The sequence below is a fragment of the Acanthaster planci genome, linkage group LG10 (genome assembly GCF_054643075.1).
Source record: "Acanthaster planci isolate LZ-2023a linkage group LG10, COTS_SCS, whole genome shotgun sequence".
NCBI lineage: Eukaryota > Metazoa > Echinodermata > Asteroidea > Valvatida > Acanthasteridae > Acanthaster > Acanthaster planci.
Window position 1 is genome coordinate 1421957 of NC_141786.1, and position 12825 is coordinate 1434781.

General features: G+C 38.4%; 1 protein-coding gene across 1 annotated transcript in view; it reads left to right on the forward strand.

The window, feature by feature from the left end:
- Window positions 1-8343: 8343 nt before the first annotated feature.
- Window positions 8344-12825, forward strand: part of LOC147797557 (uncharacterized) — a 35060-nt gene continuing 30578 nt past the window's right edge. The window contains exon 1 of the mRNA XM_087142445.1: window positions 8344-8620. The gene's annotated coding sequence lies outside the window, so the exon portion shown is untranslated. The remainder of the gene's footprint in view (window positions 8621-12825) is intronic.

Consider the following 12825-nt stretch of genomic DNA (forward strand, 5'->3'; position numbering starts at 1 on the left):
AGATTCATTATGGTGATTTGGATTGAAATATATCCAACAGCGATCACGTCACATGTCAAAATGGCCGACGTACGGAGACTTGAGCCGCTGATCATAAGCTGTGGCTCAACTCTCCTCCAGTGGGTGGCTCAACTCGCCTAGTTCCAATGACATTAATGTTTGCCTTATTTTTTTTTCTTGAACACAATGCCACAGGAATACAAGAGGAAAACTCAACGCAGGAGTGATCCAGTATTGCTTCAACGCGCAGCTAACTTAAAGCAGTGTTCGAAATGCTGCACGACGACATCGACACCACCAGGACTTCAATCTCAGGAACATACAGCACCCTGATCACATGTACCACGGACTCAAGTAAAGACACTCGGCATTTCGGGGAAAAGGATATTATTACCTGCAAATGTACTTTACATGAAGTTTGACAGGTGTTATTGTCTTTTCTCATGAATATTTTGTAATTTTGTTTTTGTAAAAATTTAGAATGTTGCGTAGGCCCCAACATACAGGAATAAAGTGCCACTTAAGAACTGTGTTTGCCATAAATTGAAAAAAAACCTTCATACATTTATAATCGTTTCGCAAAGATGCTTATTCGTTTTAGCATTTAAAAATTTAGAATGTTGCGTAGGCCCCAACATACAGGAATAAAGTGCCACTTAAGAACTGTGTTTGCCTTAATTTGAAAAAAACCCTTCATACATTTATAATCATTTTGCAAAGATGCTTATTCGTTTTAGCATTTAGCATAAGAAACGCCCATCCCTGGCACGTACCTTTTGAAAAATTTGTGTCATTTGAAAAATCCTGGCTACTTGACCCACACATGACTTTCTCACGTACAGTTTGCGTGAGGCCATTAACAAGCTAAACATGTGTTTGCTTCTTACAATTTTCACAGTGGCACAACTCTCCTCGGGATAGACCAACTCTCCTTATGGACATGCTCAACTCTCCCTACCTTGCAGGAGACTTGTGCCACTTGAGACATTTATTTGAATAAAATATTGATAAATATGCAATCGTCTCGAAATGCTTTAACCCTAACTATATAGTAACAAAATAGTTATACGACAATTTGAATACAAACATTTCCACCAAACGTAAAAATAAAGAGAAATATTGGCCAAAATCTAAAAAAAAATGGCTCAACTCTCCTGGATCTCCCCCTACATGTAAGCTATGAATAAAAACAACCAACAACTGTCCTGTAGGGGAACTAAAAAAAACGAAAACAACTGCTAAATAGTTTGCCACCTCTAGACAAGGAAACCAGAAAAAAAAACCAAACAAACAAAACAAACACCCCCCCCCCCAAAAACCAAAAAACAAAAGCAAACAAAAAACAAAACAAAACAACCCCCCAAAAATGCTAATTACTTTGCCACTCCTACATAAGCAGGGTCAAGGACATCGGTCGTTTCGAGCATTACATTACACTATATCTGTGACCATGTTCCTTTAATTATGCGTAGAAATGTCGTCTCTTTAAGTGAGGATCATCTCATGCATTTTGCTGTGATGTACATTTTGTTTTACACATGGAGACTATAAAATAACTACCAGACACCCTTTCTTGATTATGATATTATAACGTACAGACACATAATTGTCTGTATGAGTTATGAAAAAAGTGAGCACGTTCCTTTAAAGCCCACCTTAGGGAGATCTTTTTTGGCAGGAGTATACCTAAACTGTTACAACAAAACTAAAAGATGTCCTCATTGGCCTGAGTACTTGCGACAACGAATCATTAATGCAAAGGAATTGTAGGATAAAATACTGTTGAAATAACCCAGCGTTTCTTCTATTAAGAATGGCAGGAAAATTTGAATGTCTTCCTCAAATCAGAAACTCTACTCAGAAAATGGGTCATACTTATTCATAATACTTTCTTCATTGGGTCTAAACTACTTCTTTCAGGCGAACCATTATAAACCATGTGCTCACTACAACCGTTGACAGTGCGAAGGCTAGCTCTGCAGTTGACAAAACTAAAGTTCATGGGCTACTGGGCTCTTTTACCGCCAGTACCTTTAGTGTTGCAGTTCTATGCATACCCACGAAGGGTGAAGTGGGGGTCAGGCGTGATTGTTTACAGTGTACAGGTAAGTATGCTAGTATACGGGTGGATGGTTAACTTTACATTTTTGTGACGGGTGTGTATTTATGCAGTCGTACAAATTTTGTGCTTTGTCAACAAATAAAACACAGTTTGGCTACCTGTGCATTTAATATTGCGTTAGCCTATTTGAGTTTCGGGGGGTGCAATAGCGCTATTGAAATTGGGAAATTTGAGCTAACAAACACGATTTCACCTAAACCAAATAGTGCCCTTCTATGAAAACAAGAGAAATAGCAACTAAGTGTTGATTTCAGATCTGACTCCGTGACAACCTGTTGATCAAGTACAACCGGTAATCCAGTAATTATCTTGTCAGTGTGGTTAAATACTAAATGAAACACAAAATGCCAAAGTGACTGCGAAATAATGACATGGAAATTGAAAGCTTGACAAGGTTTCAGAAAAATAAGTGTAAAGTATCGTGTAAGGCCCTTCAAATTTATCGGCTTCCTTGTTTTATCTTTATTCTCTTTGAATTGAGAGGGGTAATGGATACTGCCTCAATGCTGCAACGATAATAGAGCATTTACATTTCCAATAAAACTTGGGTAAAACTCACTCAATGTGCCAGCAAACAGCAAGACTTTATGTCATTATATGAAGAGATGAAGAGCTCATTCTCAAAAACCAAGCCATACGCACAGAAGAACTTTTGTTATGTTAAGCAGAGAGTTACACAAAAGTTCAACTCTCTTCCAAGAAAGTTACATGTTTTGTCTGCATACAACTGGACTCAACACGGATAATTTAAGCGGCTTTCATTAACTTGGCCTTGGAATTAGCGATACCTGAGCGGTCCCGCGTAAGGAAGAAAAGTGGAAAATTCCGCCCAAATCACATCGATGTTTGATTTTGTTTATTTTTTGTCATTCTTATAGTTACGAAACTATTGAAAAAGGGTGAACTTAACCAACAGAACTGCAAGAACTTTCATTTTTCAGCCACATTCAACACCTCGCCTACTGAGGATCAAACACTTGGGCGCAGCAACTCCTGCTATATTTACATAACAAAGAATACGTGTTGTACCTAATGTCGACAGACGATATATGTCGTGTAATGACGTCACAAACTCTTTGTGCTGGCAGAAAGATATTCCCAGCATTTTGGTGGGGTCATACAGAACTGTTTTGAAGCAGGGTGAGATATGTGTGGGTAGCTTATACCTTTGGAATCGAATGGAACAATGCAGCTTGTTTGGACGTTTGATTTACCTCTCTCTCCCACCTTTTCCGAGGGGACAACCCTCCCCAAAGTACATTTTGCTGATTTAGTGTAATTTAGTTAAAGGTGAAGTATCACCCATAGCCGTCTGAGTTAGAAAGTGACGGTACAGTGCCATAGTAAGTGTATCAACAGTGCTGCTGCCAAGATCGAATAATTGCCTAAGCAGAAGGTACGTGCAAAATTAAAATCAAAGTTGTTTTGGTCATATTTAGTGTATGAAACCATTGTTCAGGAAAAATGTTCCGTATTCCAATTGATGTTTACATAGCATCTGATAAGATTCGGCATATGAAGCAAATTTGTCTGGCAGCGTAGGAATAAATTGACGGCGACTTTAAAATTCACGCGGCTCTGTATTATAAAGAATGCAGCCACCACCCTGGACTCGTGCGTTATTTCCCATTGCAGCCAAAATACTCAGACGCGACCTTTAACTTGTTATTTTATTTGCACAGCGTATACCAACCTTTTTGATCACCTCTCAGAGTTACCCTTTCTGATAATCTTTCAAACATCCAATAGCTTATAGTTAATACATTCTATTGTCGAGTTTTCTCCATCACCGCCCAGTGTCTATGCAGTATGTGTGTTGCGTGCTCGGGGAATTCCCCCAGCAGTTGGAAATTCTCGCTTACTTAATTTGCATGTGACCTGGCCTCCGTATCACAATGATCTCCATTTGCAACCACCAATATAGTGCCAACATATACAAACAGTATAACTATGACTTACACTTTTAAGCTGTGCAAGTTCAAACAAGCTGATTGTTTCTCACAGGAGAAAATTGACCTATAAAACAATATAAAAATTAAGAAAAAGTTAGGACGAACTTAAAACTTGTGTCTTGGCAAATGTATTCGGTTATTTTGTTAAAATATTGTAAAATGTTACCATTTGGATTTAATATAAGATTGAGAACGTGTCGCTCACTGCATGAGAGCTGAATTACCTGCAGATTGGCCTCTTATGTGTCTTATTTACGCACTACGGAATGTCATGGGAATGTGCTATTTTCTAAATCATTAAAATTGCGCTTTAAATTAACCGTTAACAGCGACACCGTGTTTTCGTGATGTTTTCTTGAAACAGTAAAATTGAAACTTTAAGTGACCCAGTTGAATGATATCTGCAATTACAAATCTTGTAAGATTACAGCCAAAAGTCAAAGGTGTATTCTACCTGACTTGAATGGCCAAATCGTTACAGGTTTAACGTGCAATGTTGATGTCATATTCTATGGAAATGTGAAATATACTTCTTTGGTATACATTCCATTTTATTTGAGCGTTTTCAGTCTGACTACTACGTATTTTTCGAAGACAAAGTGAATCGATTATACGCTTTCAAACTTTCAAAATTATTAATAATACTCTGATTCTTAGATTAAATATCTCAACTCTTCAGATACAAAAAAACTGTGTAGCCACCACAGTGATGTGACCAACCCGGCCCACCGGCATTTTGTCTGGATCTGTGTATGCTTTCTTGCTCACGAAATTCTCAGACACGACTAGCACAATGGTGCATAGAATCTTCGTTAGCTAGGATAAAGCTTAAGTATAAAGCTTTAGGTAAGGCTTTAGTATTTCTAAAGCCGTTTATGTGTATCGATCGCAGATAATTACTTCTGTGTGCTTGGTGATCAAAGTTTGTTTGGTTGGTTTGGTATATTTCCATACATCATAATTAGAACATAAAGAAACAATAGATGATGAATGGCGGATACCAGACGGAAAGCGAAACGCTTATTTGTGGCCTGGACAAACTGTTTTTGGTCAGAAAGATAGGACTTTCTAACCAATCCAAAGCCACTCCTCTAATGCCATATCTATTCAGTTCCAAATTAAAATTTTATGATCAATAGTATCAAATGCCTCGGATAGGTCCAGAAACAAAGCAATAGTACGAGAAGATTAGTCTAAAGAAAAGCTAAATTTACGAACAAGGTCAACTAGAGCCATTTGGATCTAGTAGTTTGCAGGAAATCCATACTGTGACTTAGTTAAGATATTATTCTATATTATGAATTTAGATGATTTGCTGCCAGACGTTCTGGGACTTTAGAAGGATTTGGTAGAATAGAAATAGGACGGGAGTTGGATATAGTCTGTGGGTCACCAGTTTTGAATACAGGAATTACTTCAGCAATCCTGAAGTCATTAGGCATGGTTCCAGATGTAAACGATAGGTCACAAATTTTTAACAGAGGAGAATCAATTTCATGTCTATATTTCTTAACAAGGAATGCACCAAAGTCATGTCCAGAGCTCTTCTGGATGGTAGTTTATCTATACATTTTAAAAGTTCATTTGCAGAAATTGGATTCATAAAAAATAAATCATTGAAGTCACCAACTGTAAAATCTGTCGGACTGGAATTGGTATTGTGACGAAACAGGGGTAGACATGAATGCCAGTCTAAGGCATGAATTATTAAGCATTGCGTTGACCAATCAGCGTTGCGTAGAGCACTAGGTCTGGGCGCTTGCGGCGTGCTTAGAGCGCGCACAATCAGTTAGTGAGTTTCGCTGCTGGGTCGCAGAGTGGCAGGATCGTGGAGGACGCTTTCTGCCGTTCTGTGCTGTGACTGTGCGAGGTATAGCGTGGGCGCTGCACCAGGGGCGGTGCGTGTAGTGACTATAACTGGTAGGTGTAGTAGTGAACAGTATTGGGTCTAGATTAGTTTAGTGATGGAGCTGAGTGTCGTGAACCTAGGCTGGGAGCTAGTGGTCTTTGCTGTTGGATTGCTTGTCGTCTGTAAGCACTGATAGTAGGGTGACGGCTGGAAGGCAATCTTGTCATTGTGCTAGCTAGCCTTCAGGTTTACTTGATGTACTCAGATCGCTGTGAGGGTAGTTTCCCTTTCGTTAGATCGACCCTGTTTTGCATGACACTTTGTGTTATTTGTGTGAGGGCTATCACTATTTAGTGGGGTAATGGGTTGTAGACTAGCTGTGTTTAAGTTTGTTGGGTGGTTAGTTAACCACGTGAGGCATATTGTATCGCCTTGTGAGGTGCATTGTGTACATAAACCTTGTGTGATATATATACCTTATTGATTGTTATTACAATAAATCAAATACTTGATTATTGTCCTTGGAAATCCTGTGTCACTGTTGAGGTTTATTTAGGTTTCCCTGTGTTTCATTACTGTATTGCCAGATAAATCTAGTCTTTCCTAATTGGTGGTACACTTCCATCCAACGAACTGCCCCTAGGCTTAGTCTGCCGTTCGTTAACTGATATCCCCCCTTGTGTCAGGGTAGCCGCTCATCCTTGATCAAGGTTAATAAATATATTTGTGGGGTTGGGCCAGGTCAATTCCATCCCTGATCCGGCCGGTTACTGGATCCACCACAAGAGGTGTCAGTTGCATTCGCCACAGTATGAAGGATCTTAGAAGCAAGCTCCGGACTAATATTTGAAAAATTGTTAAAAGTTTTCGGCGATGAGTTATGGGTGTTGCATTTTAACAGGTTGATATTGAAATCCCACAGAATATAACACATTCTATTTTCAGAAGTTATTTTACACAGGATTTCGACAAAATCTTCCGTGAAATTAGAACAATTAACACCAGGGGGTCTGTAAATTAATCCTAAAATAATGTTTATCCTCTTAGGAACGTTTATTTCGATGGAAAATAGACGCTACATAAATCTGGTCTAACAATATATGACAAGGATTCTTTTACATACAGCAATAAACTTCCACCTGTCTGTCCTTTATTCTTGTACTCAAAAGAGTATCATGGAATACATAGCAAGTGGAAGCAAGTCTAAGTAGAAGACGAAGTGAGGCTGAGAATCTTCATAACACAATCTCCAGTGTGAAAAGGACAGAAAATGCCCCTTTTCAATATGATTCTAGTTCAAAGATTTCTGTCATAATGTATGCTGGTTTAAGTCAATTACTTTCAAAGACTGATGAAAGACTAATAAGTACCTTAGGATAGTTTTCAGCAAGATATTTTATAAGATCAGAAAAGAAGAGTCCTTCAACTTGCCCCCGAACGTTCATGGTGTCTTACCATTTCTCTTATGAGAAATAGTATAAAACGCATTTATGTTTCCGCTCTCTGATTGAAAACATTTCATACAAGCCTTTCATGATGTATCCACCCAGATGTTCTTCCAGACACACTCCTTGGGTGAGAAAGGGCGTAAGGTGCCCTAGCTTACATTAGATAATTTTTTTCAGTTGAAGGTATTTTTATTTGTATTATTTGGTATTTAACGTATAGATCAAGGACCGTATTCATGGTCTGTGTATCTGTATGGCATTTGGTGTATGTTAACGAGTGTGTATGAAGGGATCAGCCTTGTGTACGTAGTCGAGTCCCAATGTTTGAATTTGAGTCCAAGTTAGAGTCCACGTCTTATTAATTTGTGTTCAAGAATGAGTCTTCCGATCAACCGGCTGTTGCTCATGCTAAAGATGGCACTCAAAATGAAGGAATTAACATTTCATACATTTGGGTCTAGTTGTTAATCATACTCCGATTCCCTGACCAAAGGTCTCAACGTTTCTGATAAAATAACGGGTCGCCTCACAGTCACGTGTCCAATTCAAAGGATTTGTCCGGATCCCCGTATTTTATTTTTTACTAAAGAGAACTCTGAGCACACTGGTGCATAGACATTCATGAACCCCCGCCGTGTAGAATCAGACGAGCCACTTCAAATCTCAGTTCAAAATGGCAGCCGACCAACACTTACCAAACGAACAAATGCAGTCATGAGATTTAGCTGTCGATGGAATCTGCCATTAATCGGCGGGTGGGTGTATACATTCCAAAATGTGTAATGTGGCTGTTGACTACAACCAGACCAAAAAGCGGGACTTTACAAACATAGTATTGTGTTTGTCCCTTCATGTTTCCCTTGGGAATAAGCCACAAAAAGGAGTCAAATGTCCTTGTTGACAGAAACGAAGGTATTGATGTCATTTCTATAAATGGTAATGCTGGCGAAAAGATATATGTGCATCACACAATCGTGAATCGGTTAGTAGAAATGTTTGAGCGGAACTGCTTGCGGAAGTTGATGCAAAATATTTATCCCACGTAACTTGCCTTTTGGATTCCACACGTAGCTTTTTGGTAGTTTGGACGTTATTGGAAGAGAATTTGTCTACCTTCCCCGGGCGAGAAAAGGCCTGCAAAAGCATTTTTTACTCGGAAGTGAAATTAGGTCTGATCGGCCGTAGTCTACGGTAGAGTCTAACTAATAGTCCTGCTGCCGACAAAGTATAATTGTCCAAGAAGTAGAAGGTAAGTTGGTGTTATAACAATCCAAAGTACCTTTAATCCCAAAGAAAATAACACATTTTATTTTCAGAAGTTATGTTACACAGGATATCGTCAAAAATTTCCGTGAAATTAGAAACATTGAGACCAGGGGATCTGTAAATTAATCCTAAAATAATGCGTTTCCTCTTAGGAATGTTTATTTCGATGAAAATAGACTCAAAATAATTTAAGACGCTACTTAAATTTGGTCTAACTATATGGTCATCTGTAGACGGTCCCTGCGAGTCCATGGTGTTCCCTCACTTAGAACGTCACGTGATGCATAGATTTTGTGATAAATTACACGATCTTCAATTCGACCCCGAAAAATCCCCTGTTCCTTCCTCAATTTCTTCTGACAGCAATCGACGAAAACATGGACTATGTCAGTGGGGTGAGAACTGCAGTTATATTTACACCCCTAAATCAGCCAATCTTGGTAAAATCACGATTAAAAAACAAACAAACAAAACGAACAAACAAACAAAATGAATGGTGTATCTCTGATCTCTGTTATTCTGATAAGATCTTGGGTTGCGTAGCTGGCAACCTAAAGAAATTTCGTCATTTTTGTATTTTTTTTCTTTTTCCTTGAAAATTGTATTAGACACGCTGAGCACAGTACCGTACAAAAAATTGTTAGCGAAGCAAAATAAACCACAAGATAAATGTATTTCCAAATTTGTCTATGAGTCTCAATTGTAGATGATTACAATCTGTTTACTTGACATGGTCAATGTTCAAAGGCCAAAAATCGGAGCCGCGCCCAGTATACAATTATATAAGCGTCTTTAGAGTAGGCTCCACTCAGCCATTAGTGCAAAGAGGCTCGTGGTCACCAATAGTAACCAACCAAAATTTGCCACATGAACTTAAGCAATAACGACATTTGGTTATTGCTTGGAAATTTGCCAATAACTGGTGGATGGATTTTTACATTGCGAAATATGCAGTTTGTTTATTGAATACAAGCATAGCAACAATTGGCGGATGAATACATGTATGCAAAAGACGTAAGTCGGTTGTTTTTAAATTGAAGCCTTGCAGTAATAAGTGGATGGGCATACGGTGCAGAGCGGCTGGTGACGTGGCTGATCAAACTAGAAATAAGTCCTGCTTCGTGTCACGCGATTCCGTGTTTACATAAAATAAAGGACAGTAGAATTGTTTGTGGAAAGGTATAAATATAATTATTTATATCGAGATTTTTGTTCAATCTATTATTTGGATCCAGGAGAGCAACTGGATAGTAATTAGGTTTGCTTTTTTGCAATCCTGCACGGGGGTGTTACGTGTGTTTTGTGTCTTTGTGGATGTGCTAGTGTTGTTGCTTGTGCTGCTGTTTCTAAGTTTGTGTGTTACTGTACTCTGTGTGTGTTCGTTTGCCTTTTTATCGATTTAGATTTTTGAGTAAAACTATATTTCTGAGCTAACTTTTTTTCATTTTGTAAACTGTGTAAAGTTTCTGTCTTTTAATCCTGCAAAATAAATAATGAAATGAAAATGACATTTGGTTCAGTGAGTGGTATATCGCCCAGTTACCACCAGCTCACGTCAAATGAATGGGAAAAGAAGTTTAAGCTCTAAATTCCAGTGATTCGGTGCCTTCCATTCTGCAAGCACACCCTATACACTGGACAATCTTCACAACTAATGACGGGGGTTGTTCGCAACACAGAAACAGCATCAGTACTTTCATTGTTAACTGCTTATTTCTGTATGGGCAGAGGGATAAGTTGGCATAAGCATAGTCAGATTAAACCTTTACCTCGCCTTACATTAAGAGATTTAAATGTTATAAGCAACATAACCTTTTTATGCTGCTGCATTGTAAACGTTGAGTAACATTATCGTAAAAGCTTTGAGATCTCATGACTGGTCCAAAACAGTAACATCTTTGGAAGCTAATAATTACAAGAAATGTTGATCCTTTACTTATATGTTGTAACTGCTTCAGCCTTTGTCAGAGCCAAACGATATTTTTGCTACATAGAAACGCAATATCTGTTTTGTCCAAAACGGCCTTATTCATACTTGGAATGATTTTCTGGAATGATGAACCCTCACAGTGTGCAAATTTCTGGTGGAAGTTAATTTATGCCATGTAAGGAATATTCTTTAAATGCATAGGCCAAATGTTCGCTTAGCTGGAATGCAATGGCTCTAATGATAATGAAAACATGATTCTATTGCTGGTAAAGATGATCTTATAAAGAAGGGAAATATTATGACAATGACAATATTATGACGACTTGAACAAAAACAAAAAGATGGTGAAATATCAAGCTTTATTTCGACATGTCCAAAACACCTGTTCTGAACAAATGGAACGGTCTTTGGATATTTTGTCCTTTTTTGACAGTACTGCGAAATTTTGATTGGTTAAAGAAGTGACGCGTAAGAGAGCGAGACTATTTGCTGCCAGGGGAGAAATCTAACAGACAAAAACAACAAATAAATAAAACTACCAATATTTTCAGAGGGATCTTAACAATCTCCCCCCGATAAATTTTCAGTGACATTGAAAATGGTTTTGTTTGCCTGGGTGTGTACGCCACCGAAAAGATAAAGCTTTGATTCATCAGTCGTATTTGTTATGTTCAACTTGGAACAAGGGGGTTTAACCGTAGACACATGTTCTGTACCGTCGAAAAGAAAGGTTTTTGTCAAAAAAACAGGTATCACCCTTCAATGAGAAAATTTGGGTGTATAGCCAGGTTGCCCTGAAAGCGTAGCTTAAACCAAAACGTTGTTCAAGAAACAAACTGTATAATATACAACTGCACACTGATTTAACTTCCCTGTCAATGTTTTATAATGTGCTTGTGTCTCCTGAAGGATGGGGACGGCTTCTATTTTTACTCGTTCGTGCAAAGCCCAGTTACAGCTATATTAACGTTACTATGCTTGCTGCATATTTTGTAGGCTTTTCATTGTGCAAAGTTTTTAAAGGGCGTTGCGCTACTTGGAAGCGGTTGTGACATGTTCTTTGTATTCAAGAAATCATTTGTTTTAACGTTCGATCGAAAAAGTACATTTTTTCTCCCAAATTAACAGAATAACGGGAAACTTGGACCAAATGACGATATATTTGCTTACCTTCGTGTAGGTTATTTTGGTAGGTTCGCAGTGGCATGATGAGGCGCAAGGTGGGGTGGGAATGTTCCCCCACCAGATGCCCGTGAAACTGAGAGCCCCCACATATTTGACATTTTCTGAATATTGTTCGCTGGAACGCAGCTACACCTAGTTTTCTTGTGATGCCCCCTTGAAAAATGTGACAAATTCTTTTCAAAGACCGGATCAAATTTCAGCTTTAATTTGAGAAAATGCCACTTGAATTCGTTGACAGTTTTTTCTTTGTGTGCGTGTGGGGGGGAGCTAGCTACAGGCTCACAACGTTATTTTCTACAGTTGTCTGGTTTTCCTAGTCAGTCTAGAGTATTACCACATATGGGCGTAGTGACTTTTCCATACTGGAACAGCAATCTTTGCACAAATTCAACTTTAAATATCTCAAATTGGCTACGACCAATTTTAAATCCCGTCGGTAAAAATGTGTTTTAGAACTTCTAGTCTGTGTCTATAGTCAGGGAGTTTTTGGCACAGCCAGTCAAATTGTTGCAATTGAAACTTTTCGTTAGTGTTTTTGCTCAACGTGCTGTGACATAAAGCACCCCACAACATGGAAACACCCATACAATATGTCGCAAGCTGCTAGAACAAGCCTCGTGATTGGTCAAATTGCGCGAGATTTATGATAGAATAGCCTGTCCAAATATGATAATATACCAGACTGCTAATAGTTTTCCCAATTGTTTGTGGTGCGTATTCTTGAAGGCCTATATTTTGACAATTTCTTTGTGGACATGAATACCCTGTTCTCGCAAATTCCACCCATGATTAGAACGGAATGCAACATATTTTCTGTCAGATGCTACTACTGTTATTTTATGAATAAGCTTGTCATGCAAAGAAAACACAAAACAATGTTTGTAAAGGTACACCCCTGTTTTACACCCCTGTTTATATTTATCCAACACTGACTGTTACGAACGAAAATGCTTATTTAAAAAGAGGGCTTGGGTGTAGAGACGGTAATGTTGGCGGAAACATATAGTTAAAATGTTCGAACAGAACTGTTTCCAGATCTGTCGTGAGTTTTATAAACTCATTTTGGAACATGC